This window comes from Pan paniscus, chromosome 17 (assembly GCF_029289425.2).
Source record: "Pan paniscus chromosome 17, NHGRI_mPanPan1-v2.0_pri, whole genome shotgun sequence".
In the NCBI taxonomy this organism is placed as follows: Eukaryota; Metazoa; Chordata; class Mammalia; order Primates; family Hominidae; genus Pan; species Pan paniscus.
The window spans coordinates 94,974,623-94,993,819 of NC_073266.2; the positions used below are offsets into that span (position 1 = coordinate 94,974,623).

The window sequence follows — 19,197 nt, forward strand, 5'->3', positions numbered from 1 at the left end:
CTATTAAGGAATTTAAAAACTGGCCACCATTTTTTCAATATACAAACGTAATTATCTAGACTCCAAAATATCTTCCCAATTGAAATACTGATCATTACATAATACAATGAACACAGTTCTAACTTTTAGCCACAACTCGTAACTTCAGTGACAAATAACTCTTACATACAGACATCAGCACCTTAGGGTAAGAAAATTTGGGGTCTAATATAGTGGTCAAACTAAAAGGCCAATCCAGCCACAGTCCTTCGTTCAAATACTGTCTATGGCTTCTTTCACACTGAAATTGCAGAGCTGAGTAGCTGCCAGATAGACCATCTGGCCTGCAAACCCAAAATAGTTTGCAGAAAGTTTCCAACTCCTGAGCTAATATATTACCAATCTAAGAGGCTTTTCAAACAAAATCAGAGTAAATTTGCTTTTTGAGAAGTCTAATGGGAACCACTACAGATCTGCTTGGGTAGATCATAGAATTACATGTGTCAGTCATCAAATCTGGAAATTAAAACCTTAAATTCATATTGATGATAATCACTAACTTTATTTTTATTTTTTTATTATTATACTTTAAGTTCTAGGGTACATGTGCACAACGGGCAGGTTTGTTACATATGTATACATGTGCCGTGTTGGTGTGCTGCACCCATTAACTGGTCATTTACATTAGGTATTTCTCCTAATGCTATCCCTACCCCCTCCCCCTCACCCCACGTCAGGCCTCGCTGTGTGATGTTCCCCACCGTGTGTCCAAGTGTTCTCACTGTTCAATTCCCACCTATGAGTGAGAACATGTGGTAAGTCTTATTTTCTATTTTTAACATCACGATTGTGTTCCATGCTTAAAGATCTAAGTGTTTCTTGAGAATTTAATGGTAAAAAAACTATGAAGAAATTGGCTTTTAAAAACTAATATATGTCTGTGTGTGTATAAAGGAGATTGCATTTTCTATGAAAATTTGTCTCATAAAGTTGAGTTTCCCCTACCCTCATGAAAATCCTGAGAATATCCCAGAAATAAGAAAAACAGAAAAATTCACAGTACAAAGTCAATACACTAATCTGAGGGAAAAAAGATATTCCAAACACATACTAGCCAAACATTTTTAGTTATATCATTTTAAATATATTTAAAATTAAAGAGAAAAAGGAGACAAACATAAAATTGTTAATGCCTTCTTCATCTATAATCTGAGGGGTGGAAATAGCTAAAACTGAATATCCTTTCAAATAAAAAATGTAAAAATAAATAAGCTCTTTGTTGTGTCATCTTTATAAATAATTATGTTTAAATACTAGTTTTTCAATTAGGACTAATGTTACATCACCATAAACTGAAAAAATATGTATTTTTCAGTCAGACAAACAGCTGATAATAGAAAAGTTCTTTAACATTTACCATACTAAAGCGGAGTTTGACAATTTGTTTTCATGTACAGTCATGTGTCCCTTAATTATATGTTCTAAGAAATGCCTTGTTAGGTGATCTTGTGTGGAACGACGCAGAGTGTACTTACAAACACGGTGATGTACAGACTGCTACACACCCTACAGACCAAGGCTATGCGGTATAGCCTATCGCCCCTTGGCTACAAACCTCTATAGCGTGTTACTATGCTTCATACTGTAGGCAGTTGTAACACAATAGGAAGTATCCGTGTATCTAAACATGTCTAAACATAAAAGAGCAACGCACTGTGTTATGATGGATATGATGTCACTAGACGATAGGAATTTTTTATCTCCATTTTAATTGTATGGGACTGCTGTCATATATGTGGTCCGTCATTGACTTAAACATCATTATGCGAAAAATGACTGTACTTAGAAGCAACTGAAAAGGCCTTCATCCTTCATCATCTTCCTGTAAACATAAAAATAAAAAAATCTTCACAAAGGAAGTTTCTAAACGTTAAATATGATACAATCAACCCCCAAATCTGTGTGCACTGCAGTTCATAGAGAGACATACATCCACAACATTCCCAAATGTCCATGTGTGCTTAGCGCAGGAAGAGTCAAAATGTGAACAAGAGCTGTTATTTCTGTCTGAAAAAGCAGTCTTAATTGCTTGCTATTTGCAAAATGCTAAATCAATCAGAATGAAAGGAACCTCAGAAATGTTTTCCACTGATTACAAAAGCTTCAAATCAAGCTCATTAAATATTCAAAATCAACCTAAAGAAAAATAGACAGCGATGTTTTGCTCTAAATACTGTTTTGTTGATGTAATTGACTCTGGAAATCCTAGACTTAATTTAAAAAAGAAAAAGACAAAAGATTGTTTTATTCTGTTTCATCCACTTTAATGAAGACATCATTGAAGAAATATTCAGAGACTGTGGTTGGCTTCCCTTCAGGGGCCCGCTTTTGGCCACTTTTATGTCCTTTCAGCAAGGGCTGATCACAAAAAAAATTGGTTGCTGAGTTGCTAATATTCTCAGATTGAGTATTAATAACACTTGGAGATGCAAGCGGATCAGAGGACTCTTGCTTCTTTTCTGGCTTTCATTGGATGGATTGGATCTTTTCAGATTCTGTCTTAATGCAGGGATAAGAGGCTTTAGGCGTTTCTTACTATGGACCTGAGTAGGTCTGTCAGACTCCAAACTATGCTTTGAACATATGAAAGATAAAAATCCCAGGGGTCTTCTGCCAGGTCTGGATAGTGGGCTTTTGAAGATGGTGTCCTGCTGTCCATTTGCTCAGACTTAGGAGCAGCAACAGTTCTTTCTTCCTTATCAGACACAATCATTTCATTCTGAGGTAACTGAGGCACATTCTTGTCCATGCATGTATCAGGAGATCTAGATCCTGTACTCTGAAAAGTTGGTTCGACTTGCACTTTTTGAGGTTCTGGAGTTGTCAATGTGCTTCCTGAGGTAGGAAAAATATCTTGTCCCTTGTGAGACTCCCCTGTTTCCTCAAAAACATTTGTTAATTCCTTTGAGCGCACCTCAGAGGTCTATGCTTGACAATCGTCTCTCAAAGTGAGTGAACAGTTTTTGGCAGGAGGAACGTGGTCATTTTCACCAAGCCTGCCATGAAATCTCTTCCTAGATACAAGATCCAAATTATCAGGAAGCTTTTTAGAAAAGCTGTCTCTTCCAGAAATGGATAAACCCATGTCATCTTGACCAACTGAAGTTGCTGATAAACACTCATGCCACCCCTTTCTTCAGTATTCATTGATTTGACCAATATGGAAGCTGGCAGTAAAGGGTTTGGCATTAACTGTGCAGTGGCTTCGGTTATTTCTTCTACTCTCCATTAGTTTAATGGAGAAAGTAAAGGAGATTGGTTGGGATTTCCACCAGAGTTAAAATAAATGCTTTTTCATCTTCTCCATCTTGAGGTACAGTAGCAACTAGAGTCACTGTTAGGTCTTGAGGACTGATTATATTTTCTTGTTGGACTTCTGGAATACTTCTTGGTGTTTACCCTGGCACAGGAAGTGTAAGCACGTTGTCTCCTTTAGAGGCCTTCATCTGGGGCTCTTCAACAAGATTTTCACCAGACCCTTCTCCAAACCAAGTGTGCGGGGCCCTGTCTCAGAGGAAGAAATTGGAGCAACTGACAACATGTGAGCCTCTTGAGAGCTCTCTTCTTGATTTTCATTTCTCTCAGTTAGGTTTACTTCTTGAGAAATACTGGTCCCTTTGATACCATGTATGCGTGCCAATTTGCTCTGTTCTTTATTTTCTGCTGTTGTAACTGGTCAGAGGTTTTTATCTTCCAATTCTGTTGCTTTGGAAGCATTTGTCTCTGTTTCCCTTTGAGTTTCCAGTTCTTCCCCTTTGGTTACACAGAAACTGGAAACTTCCTGTTAATCATCAAACCTGTTGGTCCCTAAAATCTTCTCAAGATTTGGTTTAGGCTTGGCAAATCTACTTCTTATTCTCAAATTACTGGTCACTTTAGAAGTTGTATTCCTGGTTAGTGTAGCATTCTCCTTTACTTTCTCCATTAAACTAATTTCTTCTCTGGAACTTTGTTCCTCCAATACAATCTTGTTTTCTTCAAATGATGAGGGAGATGTCGTAATGACAGGTGAAGAGAGCTCCTGACATTCATGAACAATTGTGTGTTTTATATTATCTAGGCTAAAAGGAATATGGCTTTTATTCTTTGAATGAACATGAGGAAGTATACATACTCCTACATCACCCTGTTCAGTACCGATTTCTGACTGCAATACTAGATCTCCCATTGTAAGTAAAGTTATTGCAGCTTCGGTGCTTCCATCGTTGGTACCTGGTCCATCTTGGATATGTTCACCTGTGTGTGTGTGTGTGTCTGTGTTTTATCCCTGGTAACTTTTTTGTTCTAAACTTGATTTGTTTTTATATTAATAGTGACACTCTAGTTTTCTTTTGCATTGTGGATACTTGTCCTTCCATTTACTTTTAATATACCTATACCGTTATACTTAAGGTAATTTTTCTTAAGAGAGAATACAGTTGGATCTTGTTTTTTTTAAAGTCAACCCAGCAATTTCTGTCTTTTAGTGTGTTTAGATCACTTAATTTAATTATTGAAATGAATGTGTTTAGACCTACCATTTTATTATTTTATATTTATTCTTTTTTATTTTTCTGACCTCCTTTCCTTGCTTTCTTTTTTATTATTTGAACCTTTACATGTATATGTATTTTCCTGTTGGTTCTTTTTTTCTGGGGATCTCTGACTAATTCATTTTTTTTTCTTTTTTCAATATCAGTTTTGCTTTCAAAGCCTTTGCTGTGTTGTTTAGCAATATTTTCAGAGTTTTAGCCACTGTCCTTGGCACACAGTGCTGTTGACTGGTCCTACCTGCAGGGTGAAGCAAGGAGAGAAAATAAATAGAAAAAAAAGGATTTTTATCATCTTCAATCTGTATACAACTGGAGCTTCCTTTTATGGTTCTTCTCTTTAATGGATGGATTTTCTCTTATGGTTTATATGTAGTGCAGCTCTGTAACTGAGGCAGCCCTCATGGCAGGCCTGGAGAGAGAGAGACAGGAGGGAGAGAGAGAAAGAGAGACACAGGGAGAGAGAGAGAGAAGAAAAATAATTTCTCCCATTCTCTGGAGGCCCATTGTCCCAGTTCTTTGTTGATAAGGACACTCTTTTTTTTTTTTTTTAATCATTATTATACTTTAAGTTCTAGGGTACATGTCCACAATGTGTAGGTTTGTTACATATGTATCCATGGGCCATGTTGGTGTGCTGCACCCATTAACTCGTCATTTACATTAGGTATATCTCCTAATGCTATCCCTCCCCACTCCCCCTACCTCATGACAGGCTCCGGTGTGTGATGTTCCCCTTCCTGTGAAGGACACCCTTTTCTTAAGATTTTGTTGTCCATTTGTATTGTTCAGTGGCCTGCCTTAGCTACCCTATGCTTGGGTCAAAGCTGGAGATAAAAACACAAAGCAAACAAAACAAAACAGAAAAAAAACAAGAAATGAACTGTGGTCTGCTTGCTGTTATTTTTGATATATCAGTATTTGTATTTTGTTTGTGGTTTTTGGTTGCACTTTGTGGTATCCATAGTTTGCAGTGAGTTACCCCATTTTGGGTGGAGTTAGAAACTTGAATCCTTTATTTTTTAAAAATTATTTAGCAATTTGGGATTATTTCACAACTCTAAAGCAATGAATCATTGAAATTATTTCTGAATCTTTAGTGACACCTTACTTCTAAGGAAAATCCATGAAATGTGTTAAGTGTAGAATGAGGAAATTTTGTTTTCAGTTTTTATGACATCACCAATGTAATAATTTTCCAAAACAAAGAAACACCATATTTCTTACATTTGAAAATTGTTTTCTCTGACTACAATAAAATGATAGATAAATCAGTGTGAATACAAGTAATTAATGCCTTTAGAGAGATGAACAAGGAACAACTACTTGGCTGGAAAGCTCTTGTTGAGTGGATGGCTACTACTAGCACAGAGGCTGAAGATGCTTAGTTTACATGTATTATTTTCCTTCTGTTCTAATAAATGCCACAAAACAATATTAAGTAGCATAATCTACTAGAGCAGTATGGAACATACATCTTGTGGAAATACATTGCCCAAAGGAGGCATTATATGGTCCATAAAATAAAATGAAACAAAACAATAAAAAAGAAACAACTAATGATTTCACATCTGAACTACCGTGTTTTCTGTCTTTAAGGCTAATATAGAATTTTATGATGATAATTTTCAGACCATTATATATATTTTTCATGTATATTTATAATAAATAGTAGTGCTAAAAGCCCTTTTACATACAGTGGGTTAAATTAGGTTTAATGTATATTCCAGAAACAAGGTAATAAAATGAGTTCATTCCAGACCCCCTATAAAATCAGTGATATAGCATCTTACCTCACGATCAAACCTGGCAACAGACAGCCTAGCCCTAAAACACACAAGGAGATTCTTTTAATGAACAACAGTGCTTACCTTTTAAAAATACATAATTTCAACTCTTATTTTAGATACGGGGGTTGTGTAGGTTTGTTACAGGGGTATATTACGTGATGCTGAGGTTTGGGGTACAAATGATCCTGTCACCCAGGCAGTGAGTACAGTACCCAAGAGGTAGTTTTTAAACCCATCCCCCACTCCTTTCCTCTCTTCTCTAGAAGTCTGCAGTGTCTGCTGTTCTCAGCTTTATGTCCCTGTGTGCTCAATGTTTATCTCCCACTTATAAGTGAGAACATGTGGTATTTGGTTTTCTGTCCTGCATTCATTATTTTAGGGTTATGGCTTCCACCTACATCCATGTTGCTGCAAAGAACATGATTTCATTCTTTTCATGGCTGTGTAGTATTCCATGATGTATAAGTACCATATTTTCTTTACTCAATCCACCATTGATGATGGGCACCTAGGCTGATTCTGTATCTTTGCTATTGTAAATAATTCTGTGATGAACATGGAGAATCTTGCCTTTTTGGTAAAATGATTTATTTTCTTTTGGATATATACCCAGTAATGGAATTTCTGGCTTGAATAGTAGCTCTGTTTTTAGTTATTTGATAAATCTCCAAACTGCTTTCCACGGTGGCTGAACTAACTTACAGTGTGTAAGCAGTTCCTTTTCTCTGCAGCCTTGCAAGCATCCGTTACTATTTGACCTTTTAATAGCCATTCTGTCTGGTGTGAGATGATATCTCATGGTGGTTTTGATTTGCATTTCTCTGGGCATTAGTTACGATGAACATTTTTTCATATGTTTGTTGGCTGCTTGTATTTCTTCTTTTGAGAAGTGTCTGCTTATGACCTTTTCTTATTTTAGACTCACATGTTGTTAACCTGCCCCACGTAACAAGCAAACTGTGAAAAGCTTTCAGGTGCTCAATACATAAGTGTATGAAGGTACCAAAAGCAACATCATAAATATAATGATTTAACTCACTGAAAACAAAAATTCATGTATTCAATGTCAGTTTTAATTTTGATAAAAAATTTGTTTAAAGAATAACAAAATGTTACTATTTTTCAAATGATGATAATTGTCACTTTTAGATTAAATGATGTATAATAGTATATCATATATTAATGGAAGATATGATTTGACATGAAATCAAGCTTAGTCCATGAAAATCAAGGTTTGTTTTTTTTTTTAAATAGTAAACCGTGTTCAAATAGAATTTATTTTGTAAATGTAAGAATGTCTAGGCCGGGCGCAGTGGCTCACGCCTGTAATCCCAGCACTTTGGGAGGCTGAGACGTGCTGATCACGAGGTCAGGAGATCAAGAACACCCTGGCTAACATGGTAAAACCCTGTCTCTACTAAAAAATAAAAATAAAAAAAAATTAGCTGGGTATGGTGGCAGGCGCCTGTAGTCCCAGCTACTCGGGAGACTGAGGCAGGAGAATGGTGTGAACCTGGGAGGTGGAGCTTGCAGTGAGCTGAGATTGAGCCACCGCACTCCAGCCTGGGCAACGGAGCGAGACTGTCTCAAAAGAAAAAAATAAAATAAAAATAATAAAATAAAAAATTAAAAGAATGTCTTAAAGTTAGGATATATCTTATATTATTCATTGTTATTGTCTTTGGAGAAAAAAATATCATCACATAAACCCTGAGCAGGTATTTAAAAAATATCAGGCATTAAAAAAAATCTATCCTTGATAAATAAACCCATGATAGAAAGATCAATTTTTTTTTTTTAAAAAAGGAGAATGTAAACATATCTCAAAGCCTAATTTGTTAGCTTATAAATATGGTAATAACCAAAGCTTGCACAGTTCTTGAAGAGTATGGGCTAGGTACCAGGTAGATATCAGAATAGAAAGATGAATAAGATCTCATGTCTGCTTTTGAGAAGCTTGACCTGCAGATTCTTACAGTCCAAGTTTTGCTGTGGTTTGTGAATGGAGTAGCAGGATCACAGAAGAAGGAATCATCTCTGCTGACTTTTAGAAAGGATGTTCTGTAATGAAGGTATTTGTTTTCTAATTATTATGGTACTTAATATCATTTTTTTGCAAAGATAAATTACTAAAGACTGGTAAACTAGGTCAATTGCAGTGGCTCGTGCCTGTAATCCCAGATGTGAGCCACTGTGATTGGGAGGCCGAGGCAGGAGGATTGCTTGAGTTAGGAGTTTGAGTCTAGCCTGGGCAATATAGTGAGACCTTGTCTCTATAAAAAATGCAAAAAAAAAAATTAGTAGCCAGATGTGTAATGCATGCCTGTGGTCTCAGCTACGTGGGAGGCTGAGGTGGGAGGTTCACTTGAGCCCAGGAGGTTGAGGATGCAGTGAGCTGAGATTGCACCACTGTGCTCCAGCCTGGGCAACAGAGCAAGACCCTCTCTCAAAAACCAAAGCAAACCAAATCAAATTAAAACAAATAAAAACACTTGAAACTTAGCAGAGCCAACAAATGCACAGCATCTTCTATAGATTTTTAGCTTCCAGCACTAATAAGGCCATCCTGGAAGGGTGATCCTCCATGTTTTCTACATAATGGTTTCAATGTGCTCACTGGTTTGAGTACTGAGTAGGTTCTCATTTGCGTGACCTCTCCTGATTTTGAATTGTAATAATAAAATAATTGTGTCATATTTTCCACTGTGAAGTTCCCCAAGTGGTTGAACATAAAAAGCATTATTGGAGATTTCCACTTGTAACCAAGGAAACTCAATTAGGTTTTACCTTTAATTTTTTATGTTGTTGTGGTTGGTATAATGAAAAGGTCGTCCAAGCCTTTGAAACAGAAGTGCTCATCTTTGCTCTTTCTGTCTTTGTGGAATCCTTGCCCTGTCTGTGTCTAAGGAACACTGCCATTTTGTGGATCAGAGCACGTAAAAAGCCAAATAAATAAGAAAAACCATTTGAATGTCATGTTTCTCCCCAAGCAGTAACATTAATGTGTTTATATAATAAGCACATTTACCGAATTTGCTTATTGAGGCACCTCCTGCAGGTGTGACCCTGTGACAGTGTTGGATGCCCCAGGATCCCTCACAGGTCTTCTGATGGACACATGAACTGGCAGGGCGAGGGAACCCAGTCCCAAGGGGACGTCCATGAACCTGGCAGGGCGAGGGAACCCAGTCCCAAGGGGACGTCCTTGACCAAGGGCAAACAGAGCCTGCAGATTAGCACTCCCCTCCCAGGCGCTCAGATGGGGCAGTGACTTGCATGCTCATGGCCCTGCACGGTGCCCTGGTCCATGAAACCCTGGTTCTTGCAGAAGAGACCAGCTCCATCACACACTCTTGCACTCTTGTTCTTCCTCTGCTGTTTTGCTCTTCCTCCTCCCTCAGGTCTGCAGTCCCCTGAATCCATGCTGTTCATTCTATCCAGGCTCCAGCACCCCTCCCTGCCTCCGTGGACCAGTTGCTGCCACAGCCCACACGTGGACTGACCACAAAGCCACAGGTCTCCAGTTAGAGAGGGGTCCTCAGAGAACATTCTCCTGGTGTCCTCTGAGCAGTGCCTCTCTGTTTCACGGGCTCCTAACACCCCACGTGTCTCCTTTGTAGAACTCATCACAGTTCTGGAAATGCGCTCATGCTTCCTGCTCTATCCACGGCACAAGCACTCTGTCTTTCCCATCACGCAGTAGACAATCAATAATTACTGCCCAATACATGGACAGATGGGCTTTCAATTTGATTCCCTCCCTTCAATCATGCCCACTGTAGAATCATCCTCCATATCACGGCGAGTCATCCATTCAAAACCCAGCCCTGCCCACAGGGCTCCCTTGCTGTCCCTCCTCAGGGCATCTTTACTAGCTGCAAAGGCCTCTCCCGGAGAAGCCTCACACCCGTCAGGGTCTCCTCCCCACCGTGCCCCCAGGAACCTCTGCATGCACTAGGCGTCTTCATCCATCTACCTTGGCTCTTCCATCTCAGACTCTGGATGACCCTTGGTAGCTTTTACTTTCCTGGTTACCCTCAATCACTCGGCAGTAAATGCCTCTTTGCACCTTTAACGTGAAGATGCGCGTCCCACTCAGTGACTCCCTAACATCTTAAAAAATAATTCCATAGGTTATTGGGGAACAGGTGGTGTTTACTTACAGGAGTAAGTTCTTTAGTGGTGATTTGTGAGATTTTGGTGCACCCATTTCCCACAGTATACACTGAACCCAATTAGTAGTCTTTTATCTCTCACTCCCTTCCCACCCTTTCCCCGTAAGTCCCCAAGGCCCACTGTGTCACTCTTTCGGCTCTCTTATCACTGACCGCATTAGCTGGCAGTTATCAGTTTTTCTGTTAGTTTCCATAATAGACTCTGAGCTCTCCAAGGTGGATTCTTTGTTCCTTTTCCACACCTGCCTCCATCATCTAGCATGACACAGCAGGAGCTCTCCAGAGGCATCTTCTGCGTCAGGGTCTAATTTAGGTGAAGAGTGAACTGGACAGAATTAGAGTGTGGCCTCTAGAACAATAGTGCCAGGTCCTAGGCTATCAGCAAAGCTGGTGCTTGGCTGATTCCAGTGAGCTGGGGGAATTTTTCCAGCAACAGAAGGACCGTTTTTCCCAGATGGTAATTCTATTGCTCATCAGGGTTAAACACGTGCGATTCTGATTCCACATGTGCAGAAGGAGGTGCTGTGCACCTCTGGTGATACGTGGAAATCTAGCACACGCTCAGTGGTGATTGCTGAGATTGGGTTCAGGGGCCATCCTGGAGCACCTGAATGCTTGGTGCATCTGCCATCTAAAAATGACAGGATTTCCCACCATGACATTGTGACACGTGTCTGCCTCTCTCACACTTTGGCGTGGGACTGGACATGACTTATTATTTTCAATGAGACAAAATCGGTTGGAAAACAGGAATGAGGTGTTCTGTGTCTAGGTGGCTCTCGGGGGACTATTGCCATGGATGGAGCCTCTGGCATAGCACGTCCACCCTGCTGGATAAGCCTTATATTTGGTGGACACTGGCACAAGCAGGCAGTAAGGAGTCCAAAAGACAGTGACCAGACATACCACAGGCTAAACAAAGGATGGTGGCCAGGAATCCAGTGGCAGTGCTCACAGTTGCGAATGAGGAGAGGGGCTGCCCTGTGCCCTGGGTACCCTGCACAGTATAGCCATCGCGGGCATGGAGGGCTGTGGTCAGGAGCTTCGCCAGGGGAGGGCACGCTGGGCTACGCGTGGAAAGGTGCAGGGGCGCAGGGAGCCTCTGTTTCGGGCTGAGGTTTCTGCTGGCTGCTGGAGCCGAGATTAAACACAGTGACAGTCACTTTCCACAACTCTGCAAAGGCAAAACCCCGTCTCTACTAAAAGCACAAAAATTAGCCAGTGGTGGTGGCAGGCACCTGTAATCCCAGCTACTTGGGAAGCTGAGGTGGGAGAATCGCTTGAACCTGGGAGGCAGAGTTTGCAGTGAGTCGAGATCACACCACTGCACTCCAGCCTGGGTGACAGAGCGAGACTCAGTCTCAAAAATAAAAATAAAAATAAAAATAAAAAAAAGTTTTCGATGGTTCTATTTTTTTTTAATGGGAAAGAGATTCTGAAGATAAATAAGAGGTGACCCTGTTTCTGATAGGAAGTCGCCGGGGAAATGGTTGCCTGTGGGTTCTTGTTGCTGAACATGCTGGGCAGGTGGCATAGGGGAGAGGCTGTGACTGGGGACGTGATAAGAACAGACCGAAGAAGCAAAGTGAAAACCCAGCCGCAGGGTCAGCGCAGTACCCTCAGGTCAGTAACGTTACATCAGGGACTCCGTTGTTAAAACTCTACATGCATTCACAAAACCCAAACTGCTGCATGAGAGGGGAAAGAGAGAGGCAATAGTGTAGTTTTTTTCTAAAAGGTTTGAGTCTGGATTATCCCATTAAAGATGACCTTGTTCTCTTTAACATTGTGCTATTTCCCTCCTAGCTGAGGATTCACTACCCTCTTCCCAAGTTCTACAAACCTAAAAGGAATCATCACCCAGTTCCCCATAAACACTTAGACAGCCTCATTCTCCTGCTTCTCTTCCAGTGCTTCCTTCTGCAGTACCTGTTCTTCCGACTGGCCTTTCCTACTCGGAGGTCTTCATGTGGCTTCAGTATTTCTGTTATCTTATATCATGTGATCTTATGAAAATGTTTCTTTTTAATTTTTAAAAATGTTTTTATTTCAGTAGGTTTTGGGGAACAGGTTGTATGTGGTTACATGAGTAAGTTCTTTAGAGGTGATTTCAGAGATTTTGGTGCACCCACCCCCAAGCAGTGTACACTGTACCCGGTATGTAGTTTTCTATTCCTTGCTACCCTTTCCTCTGAGTCCCCAGTGTCCATTGTATCATTCTTATGTCTTTACAACCTCATCTCTTAGCTCCCACTTATGAGTGAGAGCTTATGATGTTTGGTTTTCCATTCCTGAGTTACTTCACTTAGAATAATGGTCTCCAATCTTTTAAAAAAATTTTTTTCCCTTCACATTGAAAGAAGACTGCTGAGACCCTCTATTGCTCCTTCAGAGTTCTGAAAACACTTCACTGAGTTTTCAGATTCCCAGTAGAACTAGTTCAGTTTACCATACTGTTCTCTGGGTTTCATATTTTAGTCTTCTATCTTCAATATACCACTCAGGAGCTCATGGGAAGGTCATGGCTAAGACTGGGAAGAAAGTGCCAAGATTGGGCCGGGTGTGGTGGCTCATGCCTGTAATCACAGCACTTTGGGAGGCCGAGGTGGGCAGATCATGAGGTCAGGAGATCGAGACCATCCTGGCTAACATGGTGAAACCCTATCTCTATTAAAAATACAAAAAATTACCTGGGTGTGGTGGCGGGCGCCTGTAGTCCTATCTTCTCAGGAGGCTGAGGCAGGAGAATCCCTTGAATCTGGGAGGAGGAGGTTGCAGTGAGCCAAGATCGTGCCACTGCACTCCAGCCTGGGTGACAGAGCAAGACTCTGTCTCAAAAAATAAATAAATAAAAATTAAAAGGGCAGGACATGAACGATGACTCCACATAAGAGTCTGCAGGTCTTACCGTGTGTTTCTAACAATCTCCTCTTTCTTCTGCTCAAGCCTGAGCCACAGTATTTCAAGATTGTGACCTCTAAAACTCCAGTTTGAAAAACCAAATCAAACCAAGCCAAAACAGAAACCTGACCCTATTACCCGTTTTAGTTTTTCTCTATGGATAAAATAATACTGAACACAACATATTAATAAACACTAAAATTCTTGGTGTGATTTTTTTAAACCAGATATTGTGTGAGTGTTCCCTATAGATTATTTCAAATAATCCTGAAATGAACGCTTTGAGGTGCGAGTTATAACTAAATGACAGCTGTATGTTTTACAGCACACCCAGAAAAATTATGGTACATTGGAAAGACCAAACAATTCCATCCCTGACTCCACCGTGCCTTAAGTGTCCAACCCTGACTTAGTTACTCTGCCGTGAGGTTTGTTTCCCCAGGTGTAATGGAGACAGTAATTCCTACATCAAGATGAGTGTTAAAAGAATGACAAGCTAACGTGTGTAGGGCCTGGTGACCCCTTCTTGATTATAAAGTTTGTATTGACAGGACAATATATATTCAAAAGTAATGTTAAGGAAACTATTGAAATGATTAATACTCCGAGGCTTTTTTTTTGTCTGTAATGAGTAAGGAATTCAATATGTTAGGAAGGCAACGAGAAGGAAAAAAATATTTACTTTCACTGTGAATGTGTTGGGAATCAGGACATGTAATTTTTTTTTTTTTTTTTTTTTGAGATGGAGTCTCGCTCTGTCACCAGGCTGGAGTGCAGTGGCGCCATCTCGGCTCGCTGCAACCGCCACCTCCCAGGTTCAAGAAATTCTCCTGCCTCAGCCTCCCGAATAGCTGGGATTACAGATGCATGACACCATGGCCAGCTAAGTTTTGTATTTTTAGTAGAGACGGGGTTTCACCATGTTGGCCGGGATTGTCTCAATCTCTTGACCTCGTGATCCGCCCGCCTCAGCGTCCCAAAGTGCTGGGATTATAGGTGTGAGCCATCATGCCCAGTCGTAATTTGTTGTTTTAGTTTGATATGTATGCATATATACACATAGTTGTGTGTGTGTGTGTATATATATATATATAATATATATAAAAATTATATTAACAGTAAAGTATGTAAAGAAAGCTTATTCTGCAATAGAAAATCAGCTGTCCTTTAGAACTGAGTTTTAGTCTAAAAAGATTCCTGCTGGGTTGGCTTAAAATTTAATACAGAACCTCTAAGAAGCCATAAAATGTATCTGAACATTTAGGTTTTTAAAGATTTAATATTGTAAAATAAATTTAAAAATGAGAACTACAGTAGTAAGAACCTCAATACAACTAAAAAGCCATGAGAATTACTTGAAAAACACAACTTGCTTTTAAACAAGTCAGGTCCAGGTAGCTGAGGGAGGTGGTGCCAGCTCAGGAGTGATGAGCAGACACGGGACCATGCCTGCACAGGCCCTTGATTAAGGCGACTGGGCCTCGGTAATGACCGTTTCTACCACGTGGGCCTGTTGTGGAGGATAAAGTGGAGGTGTTGGCTGAGACCCTGAGTGAGAAGGTGCTGATGCCACAGAGCCAGGAGAGAAAGGGGAGCCACCTCCTGCAGGACATGCAGAACCAAGTGGCTCAGACCTGGCAGCCGCTTCTCAGCACTGCCCTCAGCAAGCAAGATGCCCAGAGCTGGAGAGGGGATGAAGAAAGCAGGCTTTTTGGATCATTGTTTTTAAAGTACTGAATATACATAAGTACTTAGAGCCTGTGAGTGAGGATGGACGAATACAACCGCATGGGACCACACACGGTTTAAGGCACTTCCTGTTCATGTTGACGTCCTCCGGAGTTTTCTCCCCATTCCTACATAACCAAAACCCTCAATTATCTTTCTTTGCCTTTTCTTTGTGTCATACATGCATATTCTTTTCAACTCAAGACGAGACAAAGCTAGTTATGAGCCTAACTGGAGTTTGATTCGTTTTCTGTATAGGATGCATTCGGTGAGTACCCTGCAATGCTTGTTTGTTTTACCCTTTCTGTACCTGCCCTCCCCATCTTTTCCTATGACACAGTTTTGCTGCTGTGAACTTTTCCATACCTCCCTCCCGGAGCCCATCAGCAAGAATTCTGTGTTTGGCACCTAAAAGTAGAATTTCTGAGCCACAGGCTGTAAACATCTGCAACCTTGCTACATTAACCCAATTAATGACATTAACCCAATTAATGATATTAACCCAATTAATGACATTAACCCAATTAATGTTCATCCTGATTTTACATGTTTACATTCCCGCCAGGGATGAACTCTGGGTGTCCATATTTTAATGTTGCTTTCATGCCTGCTAACCTAACATCCATTCTGCAGCCCATGGATCAAGGAGTAATTTTGACTTTTGAGTATTACTATTTAAGAAATATAGGAAATGTGATATATATAACTGTAGAGTACTACTCAGCCACACAAAGAATAAAATTCTGTCATTTTCTGCATCATGGATGAAACTGGAGGACACTATGTTAAATGAAATAAGCTAGAAAAGAAGGTTAAAACACTGCATGTGCTCACTCCTATGTGGAAGCTAAAAATATTTATCTTATAGAAGTAAAAAGTAGAACAGAGGGAACTAGAGGCTGGGAAGGGCAGGAAGAATGGAGGGATAGGGAGAAATTTGCTGAAGGATGCAAGATTACAGCTTGAGAGGAAGAATAAGTTCTAGGGTCTGATACTACTGTAGGATGACTACAGTCATCAGTAACATATTATACAGTTTCAAAGAGCTAGAGGGGGATATTAAACTTTTCCAACATGAAGAACTGATATATGTCTCAGATGATGGATATACAATGACCCTGATCTGATACCATATATTATATGTATCAAAACGTCACTATGTGCTCCATTAATATGTAAAATTTTTATTTGTTAATAAATACACAAATACATAAAAAACTTTAAAAAGGAATGCACACACACAAAAAGAAAGACATTTCATTAGACTGCCATAAATAGTGATTCATCTGATGGGTCTGGGCAAGGTAAGTTGGAAACCAGGAAAGGATTCATTATTTTAGACGCCAGTAGGAACATTTGTGAGTCAAGGGAGGGGATCAAAATATCAACATTCATAGGAGTTTTTAAAAGTTTATTTGAGTTCTCCTGGATGACTTTGCTGGGTTCAAGCCTTCAGTGGAGGAAGTGACTGCAGGTGTGGAAATCACGAAAACTCGAAGGAGAAGTGGGGTCTGAAGATGGGGCTGAATTGCTGCAATCTCATGATAAATTTGAAAGGATGAGAAATCGCTTCTTGCAGATGAGCTAAGAAATGGTTTCTTAAGTGGAATGTACTCCTGGTGAAGATGCTGTGAACGTTGTTGAAATGACATCAAAAGATTTAGAATATTAGGTAAACTTAGTTGGTAAAGTGGCGGAGAACTTTGAGAGATGAACTCCAATTTTGAAAGGAGTTCTACTGTGGGTAAAATGCTATCAAACAGCAGTGCATGCCACGAGGAAATCTTTCACAAAAGGAACAGTCAGTTAATGCAGCAAACTTCATTGTTGCCTTATTTTAATAAATAGCCACCCCAACCTTCAGCAGCTACCACCCTGATCAGTCAGCAGCCATCAACGCTGAAGCATCTCCACCACAAAAAGATTATGGCTCGCTGAATGCCCAGATGAATGCCAGCGTTTTTAGCAATACAGTATTTAATGAGGGTATGTACATTGTTTTTAGACACAGTGGTGTTGCTCGCTTTACAGGATACAGTATAACAAAAACACAACTTTAAAATGCATTGGGAAACAAAAACACTGTGTGACTGGCTTTATTGTGATGTTTGTAGAGTCTGGAACTGAACCCACAATATCTCCCAGGTCAGCCTGCATGCCGTTCCTCGTGTTCAAATCTACTTGTGTATCTTTCAGATTTTTATCAGCTTCTATTTATTTGTTTTTGCTTCACCTTTCCTGTTAAGAGGACTCCAAGGCATTTTCTTATCTGCTTAGTTGCTATTCTCGCTAGTAGTATCTTTTCTTCCCTTGCACCTTCTAGCTGGTTGCTATAGCTCTGGTTGTTGATGTTTTAACCATTACAGAGGGACTACTGATTTCTACACTTCAGTTTGTCCTGCGACCTTACTGACTTTTTATCCTTTGTAGTAGTTTTTCAGTGGATTCTGTTGGATTATATATGTCTAAATATAATCTGCAAAAAAGTTAAAATAAATAAATATATTTTGCTCCTTTTTATTAGTTTTTGGACATCCAATTTCTTTTATGTCTAGTTGCTTTAGCAAACATTTGCAGTGGATACTAGTAGTGAAAGCGGCGATTCTTGTCTTTTTCCTGAGTTGAGTAAAAATATTTTCTTTGATTCCCAGTAAGTGGAATCCAATACCTTCTTTGATATTTAATTTTTTTAAATCAAGGATAGACGTGTTTTGTCAAAAGAGCTTTCAATATCCATAGAGATGGTCATATAACTTTTTGTTCTTAGACCTGCTAATATGGATTATAGAACAGATTTCCTAATGTCCCTTTGCATCTCTGGAATACACTCTCTCTGGTCATGACATGTTTTTCTGTAGTGTACCATTGGATTCTGTTTGCTAACCTTACAGAAGGTCCCTTGGGCACCTATATGGTCAGAGACACATGGGGGTGCAGCCATGCCTCATCTGTCTCTGAGGACCCAACTAGACTCAGGCCCCTGAAGAGTCTCTGATTTTTAGAAGGTGCATTGTTACATTGCTTTCTGATATCTGCCAGATCTCCCCCTTCAGGCATCCCCTACCTCCCCTACCCTGCAGACCTTGTGCCCGTCTAAGCTGATGCTGTCTTCAGTGGGTCCTTCTCGGGTGGCTCTCTCCTGGCTGTGCTTGCTCTTGACAATGTCAGATATGCCTGCACCCCTTTTCTCACCTCTTAGAACGTCCTGGGCTCCCATGAGGGCTTATGAAAACGTTCTTGGTCTTTGTTGTTTTTGGCAGCCCTTACAGGCAATTGAGAGTTCACAGATTTATTTCGTGATAATTGGGTTGGTGGGGAATTTTTTCCTGTCTTTCTTCTTGTAGCTTGCATGGTTAGAGGAGAAATGAGTGGATTCAGAATGATGCTTTCTGCATGTTTCTAGTGGAAACCTGTGATTGAGAAAGCACGTTCGGGGGGCGAGCTCTGTGCCCCGTGCCCCTGTTCAGGGGCTGTTTCTAGTGGAAACTGTGACTGAGAAAGCACTTTTGGGGGGTGAGCTCTGGGCTGAGTGCCCCTGTTCAGGGGCTGGAGGAGGCTCCTGCTTCCTCCCTCAAGGATGCTCTTCAAGTGTGGGGAGCTACCAGGGGAGAGCCCAGGGGCTTCCTCTTTCCCCACAGGTCAGAGAGGGGTTTGGGGGAGACAAATGGAGCTTGGTAGGGGTCCCTTTGGGCAGTGGGGCACAGGTTGACTGGGCTTGCCTCCTTTTAGGTGAGATAGATACACACACACACACACACACACACTTCTGCCTCACATGCACAGCTGTCTTCTGGATTAAAATTCTTCTATCACTTGCCACTTACTCTTTTGCATTAGCCCCCAAGTTACCGAATCCAATCTACTCAGCTCCCTGACACTTTTCTGGACTCCTGTCTCCTAGGTCGTGCCATCCTATAAAATCCGTTCATTCTATTACTCTGATTTTGTAAAAGAAGCAACTCTGCACATCCGTGACTCAAATATCTACTTTCTATAATTTGAAAGGGGTTTGGATTTTTCCCTGGCTATGTAAGT

General features: G+C 40.5%; 1 pseudogene; it reads right to left on the reverse strand.

The window, feature by feature from the left end:
• Nucleotides 1–2,283: 2,283 nt before the first annotated feature.
• On the reverse strand, nucleotides 2,284–14,514 carry LOC100973254 (transcription factor TFIIIB component B'' homolog; annotated as a pseudogene).
• Between the last annotated feature and the right edge of the window lie 4,683 nt (nucleotides 14,515–19,197).